We start from the raw sequence: 15,367 nt of genomic DNA, 5'->3' as shown, positions 1-15,367 counted from the left end.
GCTACACGTTGTCAGCTCCAGCGTAATTAGGAGAAAACATGCAGCTGGCCATTGCTGAGGCTCACAGTTCTGGTTCTAAAACTGAACTAGAACAATAAAAGCTATTTTGTCCAAACTGCCAGATGCAATTATACGGCTACATCAGATAAAAAAAGAAAAAAAAGAAAAAAAAAAGTGGATACACCATGTGGTAAATGCGAGATCATAAACCCGACTTTGTTAGCTCTAAAATAAAAGGCGATGCAGAGCCGCCGTCACCCTTTTAATGTTTTATCTGATTATCTGTTTTGGTTTTGCGACTGGAAAAGGGTGGAGCATGTTTATAATGCAAGAGAAACAAACAAAACTAAACATGCAATAGAGATGAGCCATGCAGGCTTTTTGTTGTACTGAAAAAAAAACAAAAAAAAACAAAACAAAAAAAACATGTTGGTTTCCCTGAAGGTTAAAGACAAACACGGGCAACCTAGCATGAAGAACGTACTGTACTACAAAGGTCGTGATGAATAGGTCGGGACGGAGAGAAAAGCTCCCTGTTCGGCCTGCCAGATGGGTACCTTTGCTTTTGTGAGAAGCCCAAGCTGGCTTCATCGCAGACAACAGGCGCGACAGCATTATCCGTCCCCAGAGAAACAGGGCTATCTGCTGGTGTTCAGGTAGCGGGGGGAGGTAAGAGAGAAGGGGGGCGCCGGGGTCGGCATCCTGCTTCTAAACGTGGAAGAGGAAACTAATCCTAGGTCAAAAAGGGCCACTGTGTTGAGTGAGACTTCACATCGGGATGGGAGATTCAAAGTGTGTTCCTCTCTCTGTAATTCCGCCGTCCTTATTAAAAACCTGCACCTGGGCCCGGGACGGATCCTTGGGGAACCCCCTCATGGCCACCGCCAGTCGGGCCCCTAAATCTGTCCCTGGGTCTTTACTCACTCTCCACTTATCCCTCCTTCCTTCCTTATTTTGGTGCCACTTTGGGTCAAGCTCAGGGCCGCAGTATTGGGTAAACGTGTGCAGGAAAGGGGCAAAATAGAATCCGGGAGAAAAGAGCAAGAGGCATTGTTGCCAAAAGATCATTCACTGTTTTTACTTGTGACTCACACAGGTAATAAAGGGTTTGAGAACTTGTGCTGAACATCAGATCCCGGTTCTAGGTGCTGATTGGATGAAACAGGCTTTAGGATGAGATAGCACATAGAGAAAACCTTCTATTGGTTTGTAAAGAGGAATCGTTCTGAACAGGGTCAGAGAAACTCATATGGAAGTTTTCCCAACAAATTTACTTTCACAAGTGGAGCATTGCGGCTTTCACCATGACGCTCCACCAAATTATTAGAAATGATTTTGGATTTATTTCAAATGTAATGAACACATATGAAATCTAATTAAAAAGGAAATTAGATAGGAGCAGATGACAGATGAGAAAGAAGAAGCATAGAGAGAACAAGTCAACATCCTTGTAGTCTGCCTCTAGAGCTGCAAACAAAACCAAGAAATCACAATGAATGTATTCAAAGATGTTTTTTTTAAAAACATCTTAGTGGTTCTAACAAATGTACGAAGATTTTTCATAGCCATTTTCCCCTCCAAAAGCTTAGAAGAACTACGGAAGAATCTTTTTGGCAACTTAGTTCTGTGACTGTTTTTTTTTTTTTTTTTTTTTCTGGTTTGTATCAAATAAAAAGTTATCATTGAAGTGGCATCCTTTTTGAACCCTTAAATTAATCAATCGGCAGTCGGCGCAGACGTGTGCCCCGCTGGAAGCGGAATGGAAAACATTCCTACATCTGAGGAACCAAAATTATTGTTGTGGCTTTACATGAAAGTGTTGGCTCCACCTGGCCCTCTCTGCGGCGGGTTTCACACAAGTATTTGTTGAAGTCGCGGTCTTTGAGCCAGCTCCCGTTATTAATTGCTGTTGAGTTTGCGGCGATATCCGATACCCCCCGTATGACCGCGTCCGACGTCCGGATAAAAACGTCTGCGAATCAAACGCCTCTCAAGTCGTGCGTGTTTATCGTGAGGCAAAATAACTCAGAGTTATTTGTGCTGTGAGGTTAATGTTATTTAACTGCCACTCTGCTAGGTTTTTCTTTTTGTTTTCAGGCCACTGCCATATGTCCCTCCAAGGGTCTGTTTACACCACGAACCTTTCGCTGCGAGTAAGTCTCAGCAGTCACCCAGACCAGAGGTGGCGTCACACAGCTCCTCCAGCTACAGCCTCAACTCAATCTCTGTTATTGTTACTAGTGGCATTACCATGCTTAAGCACGCCAACATAATTTGTAAGAATAAGAACAAATTAGTCGAAGGCCATGTGTGTGTGTAACGTGTGCTTAAAGCCTCTGAGGCTCCGGGCAGCACCTAAAACACATGTGAGCGCGCGGCCTCTCCACGGTTTTTTTTCTCCTAAACACGAGCCGGGCTCGGATTTCAGGCCTTTGTGGTCTCCTAAATATATATCGAAAAACACATCAGGCTGCGTGTCAGCGCTGTTTACAGGAAAGTGATTTATGGGACCTTCGGAGGTAGAGGGGGAACGCCGATATGGTGTGAATAACTTTCAGAGAAATGCGGAGGAGGGGCAACCGTTCAATAATCACCAGACGGTTTTATTCGCGTCAAAGAGAGGAGCGCGCCACGTCAGAGTGACACGCAGAGTCACGTAAGTTATGGAATTAGCGAGACGCGTTTAGGGTTTTAGTCGTATGGTTGTGGGACTTATGCGCAGTGCCTTTGCAAATAAATGCTGGTAGTAGAGTAAACATGGCTTGCATGTTGTCAAATAAAGCCACCATGCATTCCTCCATGCTGTCTTCGTATGACAGACGCTTTGTGTCAGACTTTGCAGGGCGCAACTAGTCAAACTGGTGTTGTAGGCCTCACTTTGTTTAGGCTAACTGTGTGCATCTGCTCGTGTGTGTGTTTGTGTGCGTGTGTCTAGTGGAGTAGCGGCTGCAGCCTCCTCACACATGCATTAGTCTGCACAGGCAGCCGACCTTTATGAGGGGCCGTTTAGGACAAAATTTACGTTTTATCTCTCACACTACCAAAAACTCTCGCACACTCAAAAAAATTACGTTTTGTCTCTCACACACTACCAAAAACTCTCGCATACTCCAAAAAAGTAGCCACGCACACTCAAAAAAATTACGTTTCGTCTCTCACACACTACCAAAAACTCTCGCACACTCAAAAAAATTACGTTTTGTCTCTCACACACTACCAAAAACTCTCGCATACTCCAAAAAAATAGCCTCGCATACTCAAAAAAATTACGTTTTGTCTCTCACACACTACCAAAAACTCTCGCATACTCCAAAAAAATAGCCACGCACACACAAACGTTAACTTTCTCGCTCACATACACCACTACCAGCTTGCTCACATACACTACCAGCTCGCGCACATACACACAAACGTTAACTTTCTCGCTCACATACACCAGTACCAGCTCGCTCACATACACTACCAGCTCGCGCACATACACACAAACGTTAACTTTCTCGCTCACATACACTAATAACAGCTCGCACATTCACAAACGTTAACTGTCTCGCTCACATACACTACTAACAGCTCGCACATTCACAAACATTCACTGTCTCGCACACATACACTACTAACAGCTCGCACATTCACAAACGTTAACTTTCTCGCACACATACACTACTAACAGCTCGCACATTCACAAACGTTAACTTTCTCGCACACATACACTACTAACAGCTCGCACATTCACAAACGTTAACTTTCTCGCACACATACACTACTAACAGCTCGCACATTCACAAACGTTAACTTTCTCGCACACATACACTACTAACAGCTCGCACATTCACAAACGTTAACTGTCTCGCACACATACACTACTAACAGCTCGCACATTCACAAACGTTAACTTTCTCGCACACATACACTACTAACAGCTCGCACACACACACAGACGTTTATCTCTCACATACACAAGACTAAAGTTGAACACACACACAGTACTAAGACTCGTTTTTTGAATGTGTGAGAGCGAGACTTTTTTTGAATGTGTGAGAGTTGTCACGGAAGAGGCGGGGCATAATTTTTGGATCAAACTGCGCATGCGTAGATCCTAAACTATAATTTTCCATTTTTGACTCACTGTATGTTGTATTACTTAGTATATTTGTGTTTTTAAATATATATAAATATATTGAAACTATCTTTCAATAGCTACCTTATATTAAACTATGTTAAGGACAAATGTCAAACATAGTGCAAATATTTTGAAAACAAAGTAAAAGATCTTGCAGGTATATTAATCTCCTTCCTCCTTCATCAGAAATGAAAAATTATAAATGCACACTATGTGTTGGGAACCTGTGTTTGTTGACTGACTTTTATTTGTCAGGCTTACGAGACAAAAGCTGAAAAAAGATCGATTTTCTTCGCTTTCAAAATAACACAAAACAGCGAAAAAAGACCTCCACACCGGACCTCGTTTATTTATGTATGTATTTTTATTTTGATAGCTGCCGATTAAACTGAAAGTTACACATTGATATGATCATATGAGTAGTTTTTACCGAGAAATCGATCAGAAGCGCCGTGAAAATGGTCAGATTCACCGGATCCACGTCTCTGGCTGCAATGCGCGCTCCCGTCACAGGGGGAACAGATTTTCACGGGGGAACAGAATTTCTCACAAGACCTCTTAATAATTCCTGTAATGCTGGCACCCAGTGGACAGATTGTACTACAGCAATTTTGCTATTTTTAATCAATCAATCAAATTCATTTATTTCTATAGCACATTTAATCTACAAGAAAGTTAAACGTTCTATATATATTTAAAATATATATAGCACAAATATACTAAGTAATAGAACATACAGTGAGTCAACAATCGAAACTTAAGGTTTAGGATCTACGCATGCGCAGTTTGATCCAAAAATTATGCCCCGCCTCTTCCGTGACAACTCTCACACATTCAAAAAAAGTCTCGCTCTCACACATTCAAAAAGAGTTTCGCTCTCACACATTCAAAAAAAGTCTCGCTCTCACACATTCAAAAAACGAGTCTTAGTACTGTGTGTTCAACTTTAGTCTTGTGTATGTGAGAGATAAACGTCTGTGTGTGTGTGTGTGTGCGAGCTGGTAGCAGTGTATGTGAGCGAGACAGTTAACGTTTGTGAATGTGCGAGCTGTTAGTAGTGTATGTGAGCGAGACAGTTAACGTTTGTGAATGTGCGAGCTGTTAGTAGTGTATGTGAGCGAGACAGTTAACGTTTGTGAATGTGCGAGCTGTTAGTAGTGTATGTGTGCGAGAAAGTTAACGTTTGTGTGTGTGTGACATTTTAGTATTTTTTTAGTATGCGTGGCTATTTTTTTGGAGTGTGCGAGAGTTTCTGGTAGTGTGTGAGAGACAAAACGTAATTTTTGGAGTGTGCGAGAGTTTCTGGTAGTGTGTGAGAGACAAAACGTAATTTTTGGAGTGTGCGAGAGTTTCTGGTAGTGTGTGTGAGACGAAACGTAATTTTTTTGAGTATGCGAGGCAACTTTTTTGGAGTATGCGAGACTTTTTGGTAGTGTGTGAGAGACAAAACGTAATTTTTGGAGTATGCGAGACTTTTTGGTAGTGTGTGAGAGACGAAACGTAATTTTTTTGAGTATGCGAGGCTACTTTTTTGGAGTATGCGAGACTTTTTGGTAATGTGTGAGAGACAAAACGTATTTTTTTTGAGTATGCGAGGCAACTTTTTTGGAGTATGCGAGACTTTTTGGTAGTGTGTGAGAGACAAAACGTAAATTTTGTCCTAAACGGCCCCTCATAGTATGAGGGGCCCCTCATAGACCTTCTCCAGTCTGTAGCAGCGTGTTCCCAAAACACTGACGTCTTAGGAAAATATCCTGAGATGGAGGCATGGTGGTGTACTGTCACTGGCAAGAGGGAAGATTAAAAACATTTCAAAGTTTAATTTGTCGAAAAAGAAAAAAAATTAAAACCTATAATTTTCCTCCTGCTTCACAATGCTGCACTGTTTTGTGTTCATCTATCATATAAAATCCCCGCAAACTTGACTTCAAAAGAGCTTGAAAGAGTGTCAAGTCGTGTTTTCTGTGGGTTTTTTTTTTTTTAGAAACATAAACCAAACTGCTGAAGCCAAAACATCCGTTGTGTGTTTCCTTTCTTCTTTTATTTTACACTTTTGCAAGCTGTAATCAATAATATGAGAATTTCTTTTGATCCTTCACAAAAGTAAAAAGATCAAAGCTGTATATAGGGATGATCTATTGATCAGTTGACATGGAAAGTAACACATACATAACCCATGAGATCAGCAGTCCAGTAAAAATGGGTCTGTGACGAACGTGGAGGAAACAACAGGCTGGAAACTGGACTTGATGCACGCAACTATTTCTACTGACGCTCCTGAGCGACCGCGGGGATTTTTGAAAATCTGGCTGAAGCCGACTGCAGAACTCAGGTCCTGCGATTTCAGATGACTGAATTGCTGGATGTGAAACATAGAAAGCAATCCAAATTACAGGGCATCTGCACATTCATAAAAAGTCTTAAATTCATGAAGGCCTTAAAATTTCTTACGTTCTTTCAAAAAAAAAAGTAAGTTGGCCTTAAACACATTCATCGCAGGTCTTAAATTTTGTAGTTGCATGACTAATCTAAAATATTCTGTGTAATTTATCATTTCTGTTGGGACGTTTCTGTTAGGCAAAAGTTTGAGTCACACGCAGACATCTTCATTGCGTTCTGCAACTTGAGGTGGTTGAGGCTACCGCTAACTAGCAGCTAAGCTTTTTTCATCTATCATGGGGTTAGGTACAAATGTATCGCCCTTTGGCTGGACGACATTTGTTTTTGCTTTTGACACTTCAGTTGCCTCATATGAGGTTAGGTGAATTGTGTGCAAAACTAAAAAAAAAAAAAAACAAAAAACTGTTAAACTTGGCATTAGGGTTAAGGTTAAGGTTGCAGAGAGCCATATGCAGTGCGAGGAACACAAAGCTGCTGCCAAGAGCCACAAACAGACCATAGAAATGTCTCTGTTTCTGCTATGATTGATTGTGCAGCAGGATTACCCAAACACCCCCAAAATTTATCAGGTACTTTTTGGTCTTAAATTTAATTCAAGGTGGCATTAAAAGGCCTTAAAAACTGGATTGCAGATACCCTGAACTATATGCATCTCTTTCTTTCTTTTCCATGTATTTTTGATAAAACAAACAGCAGTGAGTCCGGACGTTTCTAGGCAACGGTAATGCCATCGTTGCCAGTGGGACAAACTTGCTTCCATTTGTTCTGCTCGGGACTAACGCCAGTTCAATTCCGATAATGAGCTGGACTGGGGTCAAACGGCGAGCAGCGCATTATATGAGCCACATGTGCATCACAGTTTCAAACCACATGAAACGATAGGCGTGGGGGGGGTGAGAGGAGGAACAGGAACAGCAGTCCGGTCCAGATACAGGCAGATTCAAACATCCAGAGGAAGGTGGCCTGGTTCAAAGACCAAACAACGACCACCCCAAACTCTCAGCAAAGACGGATGGCCCACAGAGCCTCAGTGGCATCGCGAAGAAAAAGAAAAAAAAGATCCAGACAAATGAAGAATAAAGCAGCCTCACTCCAAGTTTAAGCTTGTGTTGTTAACATGAATGATGCATATTGCTGAGCATGCATGGAATTTCAACAAAGAAAGAAGAGAACTAAAGGGGAAAGAGCTTGAGCTATGATGTCTTGTGTGTTTTGGCAGATCAAGAAACCTTTTTGTTTTTTCTTCTTTTTGACAAAGACGGAGGTATAAGGTTGGGACTGTGGTGTTTATTGGTTTCTGCCAAGCCAGACAGAGAAGCAAACAGAAGGAGAGTGAAACCCGATCGACTGGCACCGTGTCAGGACCAGGAGCGGTGCAGCATCGGGTGGAAAACACTGACAAACATCCACACACACAAGCCCAGGTTACAAAATGATCACAACATGAACTTACAGCAGCATGAAAAGCATTAATACCAAACCTCTTTATGATTAAACAGATATACATCATCCAGGATGAGCTGTAGGCATTTTCTTGGATTAGGGGAAATTTGCTAATTCCACTCTATTGATCCCATCCAGCCTTGCTCTTCCACACACCCTAAACCTCCTCCCTACACACACACACACACACACACACACACACACACACACACACACACACACACACACACACACACACACACACACACTCACCTACTGTGGACCATCAGGGAAATCCCTCTGTGGCCAGACGGTTCTTTTTAACTTGATATGCTTGTGAATCACCCGTAGTGCTGCAGTGCTGCTCCACACAGGGCCCACAGCCGGAGCAGCCCGTGGCCCCGCTACGCTCCCCGATCACACTGGAAAACAGGATCCAGCTGCCTGGGCACCCTGTCATTACAGACAGACCCGTCTCATCCTCTGACACGACCACATCTCATACCCAGCCATCAAGCCTCCTGCTGGGAACTCTGGTCCAGACTTAACCCCATAACCTGCCTTTGTTTTCAACCCAACACCAGCTGTAGCAATGTTCAGCTCATGTTAAAAGGATTAGTTGGATTATTTATAGAAAAGTTCTGTGAAGTTATTATCAATAATGGTTCCCTTACCTGTGGTAAGTTTGTATGTATATATATATATATATACGTATATATATATATATATATATATATATATATATATATATATATATATATATATATATATACGTATATATATACATATATATATATATATATATATATATATATATACACGTATACCATATTTTATGGTATATAAAATATGGTATACATATATATATATACGTATACCATATTTTCCAGACTATAAGTTGTACTTTTTTGTACTTTTTTTCTCATAATTTGGCTGTGACTTATAATAAGATGTGTCTTATATACGTTTTCCCCCTCTTCATAGGGTTATGTATTTTTTGACTGATGGGTTAAATATTAATTCATACTGACGAACACGAGACAAGGATTAAACATTATGTCTATCTGTCGATGCTACCTTTCCAAAATGCTAGCAGGCCTGTTGAGACTTGTCAATGGGGCAGTTACATCTCCACACTCTGGTGGTTGCCAAGGAGATGAGGCGGACATTGTTGGTGTTATCGCATCATGCTATGCTACTGGCTCTTTGTTGCCGCACATTTATACTACATGCGTCTCTGCGCCGCTGCGCACTTCGCCGGTGGAGCGGACTCCTTCCTGAACACCTTAATTTAGAGCACAAATGTTGTTGCGTAAGCCAGCAGTCTTCTAATACAAATTCAAAGCTTTCTCTGTGTTTGTTGAAAAGCAGGAGCAAGAGGCAAAACAAATAAAGATCAAAAGTTCAAGACCACACCATGCATCTGACTTTCGTATTATTTTCTGCCATGCATTCTCCCTGTTCTGGACCCCTGATAGCAAAAGACTAAAAAACTTTCTGTCTTTGGATAGTCCACGATTGCTCACTTAATCATGAAGTATCCAATAACAGATAATCAAAGGCCAGATACAAAGCTCCTTCACTCCAAAGGGTGGATTCAAAACATTCACCTGCACTGAGCTGGAGGGTTTGACAGATTGTCCAACACAGTCAGATCCTGAACTCAAGTTAAGGCCCTCTACTGATGCTGGTTGTAGCTCAGTATCCATAAGACGATGCAGTAAACTAACCTTTTACATTTTGTAAGGAAACACTAAACATGGAACACTGAAAGGTGGAAAGTTTCATTTCCCCACTTGTGGACGGTGATGCCAACTCTCTGTGTCATTTTAGAATTGTAGTTTGCCTGTAGTTTGGCAACAGCAGAGGAGGAAGCAAACAAAGCCATTGAGTCTGTGTTGATCATGCTTCCAAAAGTTGAACAGTTAAAGTTGGAGGAAGAGGAATTTATGAGACATTTTATTGCTGACAAATATGTTGTTCAGCTTGACACTTCTCTCTTTACAGTGGAGGACGGATTTTTACAGCGCACGCAATCTCCAGTAAGCTTCGTAACGTAGCTTCCTTCACGATCGAGCTGGAACATTACATACGTCACCACCAAACGTTAGCGACTGGGTAAAATCAGATCCGATCGTTAAAAACTTCATCATTCCATGCCTCCAGCAAGCAATCATTTTTCTGCAACCACTGGTCCTGGCCTTCTGCTTTTTTTTTTTTTTTTTTTTTTTTTCTGATATAAACAAAAAACAGTTTTTTGGAAAATGTCAAATATATCTGCATTGAAAACATATCGCTCAGTACTTCAAAAAATAAAAAAGGTCTTAGTTATATAACAATTGAAAGGAGGTAAACTTTAACTTTAACATACACAGCACATTCTCAAAAGTGCAAAAGAATCAATGACAATCTTAGATATTTATCTTTGTCAAACACAAAGTAAATATGAAGGTGCATGGGGAGGTGATGGGACTCGAGGTAATGGCAGAATCTTATCTGATAAACTCAGTAACACGGTTTGTTTCTTGGCAACAGCTTGCGGCTCAGGAAAACGGGACAAGGATGCACGTACAAGTGGTACGGCAGAGATTTAAGCTGGCGCAGATGCAGACAAAGGCACAGTCACTTGCACAAAGCTGATACCAGCATCAGGGTAGAGTGAAGCCATGTCTAATATGCTGAGTGAAAAGAAAACACGACACAGTGGCATCAGGGCTTCCCGCTTACTGAGAAACCGTCTGACTGGAAAACAAAGCAGGAGCTCAGGGAAGGGGCTGTCTGGCCTGTGAAACAGAACTACACATGCTATTTTTTTCTAGCTAGCTGTCAGTGATTGTGTTGTTGTGTTCCAGGCAATTTATATAAAAAGGAATCTAAAGTAGACTTTCAAATGTTCTTGGAGATATTTATACATCGTAGCTCAAAAAGCATCAAGATTAATGCTATTTAAAACGTATTTCCTCCTTCTTATCATGTTATCAGAGTTTGAGGTGTAGACCCCCAAGCAGCCTACCTACACAGACTGGGATTCTCTCTTCATTTCCCTCCAGAATGGTTGTAATTTTTAAATAATCCCAGTGGAGATGTGTCTACTGATATCCCCCGAGTTCAACTTCTTGATGTGTCAAGAGCAAACACCTTCTGCCTTATTTTGACAATGAGCCTGTGTGTGTGTGTGTGTGTGTGTGTGTGTGTGTGTGTGTGTGTGTGTGTGTGTGGCTGATTGGTGTTCAAGAGACTCCCCTGCTGGCTGTGTTGTAGACACAATAAAGGAATCATCAAACGGACGTTGCAGAAGGGGGTCTGAGTCTCCCCTTAACCCCAACACACATCCCAACACAGTCTCCTGAAAAGTCTCACAAATCATCTAAACAAATGTCCCTTTTTTTCCTGCTCCCACTACAAAGAGAGCAGCGCTTTTGTTGTGGCCACAGAGACCCAAGGTGATCATGGAACATGTGAAAAATATTTGCAGCCATAAAGAAAGGCCAATTGGTATTAATGATGCGGCGGCCGGCAGGGGCCACAGGAAGTGTGTGTTCGAATGAGTGTAAGTTTGGAGTGTGTTTGGTCTGGGGTCAGTCAGACACACTTGTTTCCCACTAGGATGGATCTGACGGAGGCCACAGGGCAGGGAGCCCACCGATTCATCAGAGTCGTCATCCCCGGGGTGTCCGGTATCCCAGGGTGCAGCGGTGCAGCTGCCAGGGCCCAAAGTGGCACTTTTGATGGACTCCAGGTGGACACTCAGTCAGCTTCAGACGTTGAAATCTGAAATGGGAAAAACACACGATAAAAGCACACATGATAAAAATATTTCAGTTTTTTTTTTATTAGGCAGTGAAGCAATTTAAATTAATTAGCATGTTACATACATAACTAAGAATTTACCAAGCATTTAGGCTAATGCTAATGTTGTTGTAGCCTAGCATGTTTTTAGTGCAGCTAAATTAAAGTGAAGATATTATCAGCAAACAGTTTCATAGTACAAAGTTTTCATATTACTGTGAGTTTGTAAAAATGTAAAATACAGACTCATACAACCCTATATCCTACACATGTAAATATTTTTAGGTTATTTCAGACTATTAAAATCAGTTGTTAGCCTTCCACTACTTCAATGACACGTTGACTGTTGTATATATACAGAGGAAAGTGATGTCTCTCAGCTACAGGTACGCTAACTTTTACTGATACACATGGAACCTCATTTCAACAATTCTGAGATACAACTTTAAGAAAGACAGGCAGAAATGTGTTTGGCTTTTGCTTGGCTGAATATGTTGCTTTCCAAATAAAGGTTCTCAAAAATAAATACATAATAAAAGAAATGCAACTACTAAAATGCACAAGCTGGACACAAAGTGTTGCTGATGCACTTGTACTCAGAGTAACATTAGCATTATCAGTGCAGGCCGTAGCAGAATCTTTGCATATGTTGTGGAAAACTGCAGTTTGCTCTTGCCAATGAAAATCTGGTGCAGTTTTCCAGCTGAAACACTGATGAGACGGAACCTCGTAGAATGGCTCTGTAACTTTCAGATTGTGTTTAATAGCTCTACCTACGGGATCTGCAACCTGTGGACCCTTAGCCACATGTGTCCCTTTACACCCTCCGCTATGGCTTTTAATAATTATTACTTACGAAAGACCAAATACTAAAGAAATAGGCAGTGTTTTGAAATGTAAAAGGAATTTTAAAACTGCTGACTTCAAGAAGTGGTTTTTTTTCTGACATTCTAGAAATTGTAATTGTCCCATTGAAGAAAATTAGATTGGTCTTTTATATGAGTGGCTTGGCAAAATAAACAAACAAACAAAAATAACAATCTGGACATATCGACATGTCTGCTATGCCCCAAGATGTTTGTAAAGACTTTGGTCCGCTCCGAGTCTGAGAGTCTGTTTGAATGTCACCTGGGTTTGCATTCAACCAGTTGTTCCTTTTACGTGTCTGAGTTTCTATTCAGGTTTGGCACAGAAATGACGACACAACTAAACAGTAACGGTGTAAAGTTTTCACCATCATCACAGCTTTTACCTGAAAAAAAGAGCAGTTTTCTTAAACAGCAACTTTATTGCTAAAGGGGAGTCCTTAAGCTGCAGTTGGTGTGGTTTTCATGCAAGAAAGACACATATATGATGCACTGATTTCTGTAAATAACAGCATCATACAGCATTGCAACAATAATGCTGTTGGTAACCATTAATCCAAACTGCACACTAAGTTAGTCTAAAAAGTCAGATTAATTGCAAATGCAGCAAGTGTAAGTTCTACTAATATTGATTGACTGCTTTATTGTTAATATGAGATTATTCATTCGGATAAAAGTTATTTGGGGTACAAAAAGGTAGACTTTTGTTTGAGAGGAAACTTTTTTCTTTTATTGCTGTACATAAATCAATAGCTGCTGCATGTTTTCACAAGTACTACAAATAAAATTTGTTCTTCTTCTAAAGACAATTTTGTAGAAGGTGTTTTGAAAATCCTGGAAACTTCCTCAAAATGACTGCCAAGCTAAAACCTGCAATTATTTAGTAAGTTATTCATATACATTTCCATCACCTATTTTTCTATTTTTAGACTTTACCATGTTTTTATACTAGTTGAGGGGGGAAACATACTTGTTGGTTTGTGTGCAGTGCAGGAATCCTTCTGAGATCCTTGTCACAGATGTGAAAAATAACCCTTCTCAGTGGTTGCTCTTAATACATTTTTGTCTCTTTAAGAACCAGATGCCTCGTTAAATCCGGAAATTTGTGACAAGTTTGATTTAGGGCTGTTTGTAATGAAATAGCAGAAGTTCTTCTTGGCAATCCATCAACAAAACCTGAAAGCAGATATTTTTCTAACCTGTTGTCCAGGTATGAAGGCAAACCTCCAAATAAACCACAGCACACACCATTAAGGTAACTTCCAGTGAAAAGCTTTTGCTGTTTACTTCACTAGAAAACAAATAAAGTTATAAAACATTGGGTTTTTGGATATTAAACAAAATGCTCACATGGGAAATATAGTCAACACACTGATCTATAGGAGACATGGGAGAAGGTCATGAGGTCAAATGAGACCGAAACAGAACTTTTTGGCATAACCTCCACTCGCCGTGTTTGGAGGAAGAAGAAGGACGAGACAATCTCTAGAAAACCATCCCCACCGTGAACCATGATGGTGGAAACTTCATGCTGAAAGCTGAAAGATCTGGAGAAAATCTGTATTTGTTCAAAATCAGGTGATTTTATGTTTTGTTTTGTTTTTCTGTCAGAGTCAAGGTCTATCTATGATGTAAAACACACACCCTTCCTTTCTTTAGAAAGGGATATATAGAGTCATATTCAATGAATTGTAATTTGTGGCATGATGAAGGTCATTTATCAGATTAAAAGCACCTTTTAGAAATAATCTTTAAGCAGTTATGCCTAATACAATATTTTTTGTGTAAAAAAAATATTTTAATCATGTTTTCATCAGCTGCAAGCATAAAATAATAATAAATATAAGTAAATGCTTGAAAACATCAGTTTCTGTGTAATTAATCCGTATACTGTAATGTTTCGAACAGATGCGGTAGACTCTACTTTCAGCCAAGCACTTTAAAATTTTGGTATGTATTGTAAAGCTCAATGTACAGAGTAACTTGATTTGGATAGGGCTGTAGTGTTTTTACTGTGTAATTTCAATTAACTGTTACATAAAATATGATCTGGTGTCAGAATACGAAACGGTGCCAACATGGCGGCATGGCAAATGGCCAGAGATGGTGTGTAATCTTCTGTGCAGGATGTGCAGAGGCTGGCACTTCCCCCAGCATGCGCTGAGAGATTAATTCTAGGGTAGAGAGTAACCACTACACATTACTGAATTATTAATGAATCAAATCAATCTCCAGAGAGAAACAGTAAAATCTAAATTTTGAATCAAAACAGAAAGAAAACGCTCCCCAAGTCCATTCAGTCTGAAAGGACTTTAACTGTATTTCAATTTCTGGCATTTTTGTTGCAGCCGTATTATTTTTCTGATGCACAGATTTGCACGTTTACGCAGATTTCTGAATGTACATCCTCTTTCACTCCTCACCTCTTAGATTTTCCAAGCAGCATTTTTTTAGCTTTTCCCCAATAGTTCTGGGACATCAGGTATAAATGCATCATGCAGAAATTCTGAACAAATGTCCCACATGCAAAATATCTCATGACACCTTTCTAATAAGTATCTGTTGGATGCAGCAAACATTTGTTGACCCACAAATAACAAGAACATAACTTCAAAGTTATATTTTTTTCCCCGCTTTTTCCAAATGTTTTGCCTTTTTGCTAAGAAACTGGTGTGATGATTATGTAATTAGCACCTACACAAGTTTTAGGTGGTTAACAGATTTATTCTTACATGGTGACAGTGTCGTTTTCTCTTTGCCACGTTGTCCA

The sequence above is a fragment of the Poecilia mexicana genome, unplaced genomic scaffold, assembly GCF_051168715.1.
Source record: "Poecilia mexicana isolate PSO_F unplaced genomic scaffold, ASM5116871v1 scaffold_9, whole genome shotgun sequence".
NCBI lineage: Eukaryota > Metazoa > Chordata > Actinopteri > Cyprinodontiformes > Poeciliidae > Poecilia > Poecilia mexicana.
The sequence above is the reverse complement of the archived record's forward strand: the minus strand, read 5'-3'. Positions refer to the sequence as shown.